A 4475-nucleotide genomic window follows, 5' to 3' on the forward strand; every position below is an offset into this window, starting at 1 on the left:
ACAAGTATGGGCAAGGGGAGCCCCCACTGCAGCTGGGAGCAAAGCTGGGGTGGGGCCGGCAGGAATGGTTGGGGGTCTGGAGGTCCGGCCTGCAGGAATAAGGCAGCTGCAGCTTAGGGCAGGTGTGTGTCATCCGGGGAGCCTGCTACAGAGGTTCCTTGTATCAAATCATACTTTCCATGCCTCTAAGGGGCTGCCTGGAGGAGCAGGCGAGGAGGAGACTAAGAGGGGATTGTGAATGCAGCAGAGAGCGAGCGAGAGCGAGAGCGAGTGGGCCAGGCAGATGGGGGGCAGCATCCACTGAGGTCCCCCAGCACGCTGAGGTCAACATCAGTGCCCCTCCCACATGCTTTATTTGTGGTCTCCTGGCTCACCTCCCCATACAAGGGGTTTCTTGGTCGTTTCCAAGGGAAACAACCATTACCCTTTAAGGATTTGGGAGATCCCCTGCTGCAGGGGCGAGGGCTAGAGGCCATGGGGCTAGTTCCCCTGCTCGGGCTCTGGGGTCTTCTTCCGATGTGGAAAGGGTAGGAGCCTGGAACACCCATGCCTTCATTGTGCTGGCCAGCCCAGAAGTGGAATGGGGGCGCTGGAGAACGTGGGGAAGAATCCTAATCCTAGCAGGAAGTGGGGACCTTGGTTCAACCTCTCATTCCCTGCATTCGGCTCTCTCTCCCTCTTGGGCTCCCCTTCTTCACGGAGTTTTGGTTTTATCTGTGATAGTAAAGATAACTTTACTACTTGAGGGGTGTGTATGCGTGCGTGTGTGTGCGCATGCCTCGGGGTCCCCATCACCTGCCCCTGTGACTCGAGGTAGGGGTGGGAGGGGACTCTGGGTTTGGCTGCCTGAACTTGTGAGTATGTCAGATGCATTTAATTTTGTAAGGGGTGCGTGTGTTTCTGCACATGACTCTTCCTGAACACACACCTCACGTTGTGACGGCGGGTGCCACTGCATGTCTGTTTTATTATTGTCTGTACGTGCATCTGTAGGGGACTGTGTGTCCTTGTGTGTCTGTCCCTCTGGGTGTACATGATCTGAGTGTGTCTTTGTTGCTCGTGCCTGTCTGTGTGTACGTGCGTGCCTGTGCATGGCCTCTGTGCCCGCCCCTTGGCCAGCAGGCCTGTCTGTCTGCTGTGGGTACGACCTCCATGTGTGCACACATCAGTGTGCACAGACCGTCTCACCATGGGGAGACGTGTGTGAGTGTGTTCTTTGGCGTCTGTCCCTGTCACTCTCTGTGTGGATGCCTGTGGGCCTCAGGGTGTGTGTCCCTGTGCTCTTTCGTGTGATTCTTTCCCAGTGATGGCAAAGCAGCAGGACAGAGTTTCCCCAGATTCTGGCTCCCTTTGGTGGTAGGCAGGGTGATGTTATTTCATGAGACACCTGCTCTGCTCCCCTGCCCCAGTCTCAGTTGGACCCCTGTGGGTGGTCTTTTCTCCATCACTCAGTCTGGTTTGTTCCAGTTTGATCAGAGCAACAGTTCAGCCTCTTGAGGCAGCATCCAGCGAGTCCTGGGTCCCAGCTGTGGACCCCTGGCCATGGAGGCGGGGAGGAGGGGCTGCTCTGAGACACTTAGCCAGGGTGACTGTTCTGTTGCAAGATGCTAACTTAGGGAATTCCCTAGGGACCCAGTGGTTAAGACTCTGAGCTCTCACTGCCAAGGGTGGTTCAATCCCTGGTCGGGGAACTAAGATCCCACAAACAGGGCTGTGGGGCAAAAATAATAATAAACAAAATAAAAATGTTTACTCTTAAAAGATGCTAACCAAGACCCTCCAGCACACACCTGGCCATTTTGGGGGTGCAGAATTCTAGACCTGTCAGGCTGTGTGGGACCATCCTGGAACAGGGGTGTCTCCCTTTGTCTGAGTGTACCCACAAGCCAAGCGGCAACACATGTGTGTGCGTGTCCCATGATATATGCGTCATCCCGGTGGCCCTGGGTGCCAGGGTGCACAGTGAATGTCAGAGGCAGAAAGTGGGCGGCAGAGAGCAGCATGGTGTGAAGGGGGTTGGGGGGAGTTCCCAGCCTGAGAGGCCCTGACCTCAACGTGTGCCCTAGGCCTTGAGTGGGAGAGTAGTGTACCCAGTTGTGCAGGGGCTGGAAGGTATTTCCGGGTGACTTTGTGCTGACTGGGTGGCTGGGTCACCAAGTGCCCTGGCACCTCCTCTGCAAATGGCCTCCACACCCAGCACCGCATTTGGTCCTCAGACCCATTCCTGTTCTGCCCATTCCTCCTCACCAGCTGTAACTCCCACTTCACAGGTGAGGAAAATGAGGCTAAGTGCTGGGCTGCCAAGGCCCCAGAGTTCAGCTCTGAAGCTCCCCTGCAGGCCTCCAGGTCTGGGAGGAAGGGGGTGCCACAACCCCACCTTCCTCCTGCATGGAACCCACACAGCGGAGAGGGTCTCCTGGACATCTGAAAGTTCTAGGAAGAGGTCCCTCCTCCCACCCACCCCATTTCTGTCATCCCTCTTACAAGTAACTCGTTGGATCATTAGATTAAAACATTGATTTCCTGGGAATTCCCTGATGGTAAAGAATCTGCCTGCAATGCAGGAGACTTGGCTTCAATTCCTGGATCAAGAAGATCCCCTGGAGAAGGGAATGGCCACCCACTTCAGTATTCTTGCCTGGAAAATTCCATGGACAGAGGGGCCTGGTGGGCTACAGTCCATGGGGTTGCAAAAAAAGTCAAACAGGACTGAGCAACTAACACTTTCACTTCCATTTTCCCTGGTTAGGACTCTTCCCTTTCACTGCTGAGGGACTGGGTTCAATCCCTGGTTGGGGAACTAAGATGCCCCACGATCTTTCCCAGCTCACCCACCTCCTGAGATTTCCCTAGGAAGACTAGAAGGAGTGAGTGAAAGTTTCTCAGTTGTGTCCGACTCTTTGAGATCCCATGGACTGTATTCTCCAGGCCAGAATACTGGAGTGGGTAGCCTTTCCCTTCTCCAAAGGATCATCCCAACCCAGGGATAGAACCCAGGTCTCCTGCATTGCAGGCAGATTCTTCACCAACTGAGCTATCAGGGAAGCCCTTATCTTGAGCGTTGAGAACTTGCACTGAACTTTGAACTTCTTGATGGTTTCCCTAGGGCTCTGCCATTCCGGCTGCTGGAATGCCCTTTCCCTGGTAAAACCTCACTGACCCTTTTGTGAAACTTCATTGCTGTTCCAGGCTGGTAATCTTTTCAGCTGACAGCCTGCTCCCCTGTGATCCCAAAGCATTTTGTTCATCACTCTGAGAGCCCTTGCCAGAGTATAGCCTCCCTAGCGATCCACCTGTTTGGCTCTCACCAGTGAGCTCCTCTAGGCGCCCACGGATACTTGTGATGAATGAATGACTCCCACTGGCGGGGAGCATCCTTCCTGCGGTCTAACCCGAGTCGCTCCTGCTGCAGCCCGCGCCGCGGGGAGGGTGAGAGAGTGACAGCTGGCCAAGTGCGCGCCGCGAGTCCGAGCGGAGGCCGGTGGGAGCGGCGGCCGAGCCCCCCGGCGCCGCCGCCCTGCCGGCGACCCCGGCTCCCGCCGCCGCTGGCGCCTCTTCGCCCCGGTTACCGCTAGTGGCTGCTGTCGCTCAGTGGAGCCCAAGGAGACCGCGGCCAGAGCGTCCACCCGAGCAAGATGGTGGGCGTCCAGAGGTCTCCCGTCGGAGTCCCCGGTGGGCCGGGGGGGCCCCCTCCCCGGAGGCCTCCGGGGCAGGGGGGCGGGCGACGGGGGGCTGGGGGGCCCTGCGGGCGAGTTGGCACCGGGCGGGCGGCACCCATCGGAGGGCTTCTCCACCGCGCGCCCCCCAGAGGAAGTTCCCCAGCCCTCCGCAACCCGGCCCGGGGAGGTTGGGCAAGGGTGTACAGAGAGCCCCGACCTCACCTGGCTGCCTGCGGGGTGGGAGAGGGGACACCCGCCCCTACCCTGCCTGAAGCGGGAACTCTTTCTAGTGGGATCCCGAAAGGAAGGGACCCAAAGAAGCCTAAGCAGGGGACTGGGGACCCCCATGCTAGAGCCAGATGAACACTCGGTTCGAGGCTTTCGTACAAGGATGGAGTGCGGTCCGCCGGCCAACACGTCATCACCCCATGGGCCCCCATCCAGCTGGCCAGGGTGTGGAGAGGGGTGAGGCCACCTGGGTCTGCAACAGGTACACCCTCCTGGTTAGCCTTGGTCACATAGTCAGTCTTATTTACATCCCGCCCCACCCAGCCCGGTTCCCTCAGGAACCAGGCAAAGAGTCCCATTGATGTGGGGGAATGTCAATGGCTTTTGCCAGGATCTCTTGGAATAGCGCTATTCAATAGAACTTTCTGGGATGTGTATATGTTCTCTGTCTGGGCCATCTAATAAGATAGGCACTAGCCACACGTGATTATCAAGAGGTTGAAATATGACTAGTGTGACTGAGGAACTGAATTTTTAGATTTAAAATTAATTTTAAACCACCACGTGTGGCTAGTGGCTACCTTATTG

General features: G+C 56.9%; 1 protein-coding gene across 1 annotated transcript in view; it reads left to right on the plus strand.

Moving 5' to 3' along the window:
* The first annotated feature begins 3763 nt into the window (after window positions 1-3763).
* The window catches only part of LOC104990790, a 9051-nt gene continuing 8339 nt past the window's right edge, over window positions 3764-4475 (plus strand). Inside the window, exon 1 of the mRNA XM_010843108.1 lies at window positions 3764-4149. The gene's annotated coding sequence lies outside the window, so the exon portion shown is untranslated. The remainder of the gene's footprint in view (window positions 4150-4475) is intronic.

The sequence above is a fragment of the Bison bison genome, unplaced genomic scaffold (assembly GCF_000754665.1).
Source record: "Bison bison bison isolate TAMUID 2011002044 unplaced genomic scaffold, Bison_UMD1.0 scf7180017864180, whole genome shotgun sequence".
Taxonomy (NCBI): Eukaryota; Metazoa; Chordata; class Mammalia; order Artiodactyla; family Bovidae; genus Bison; species Bison bison.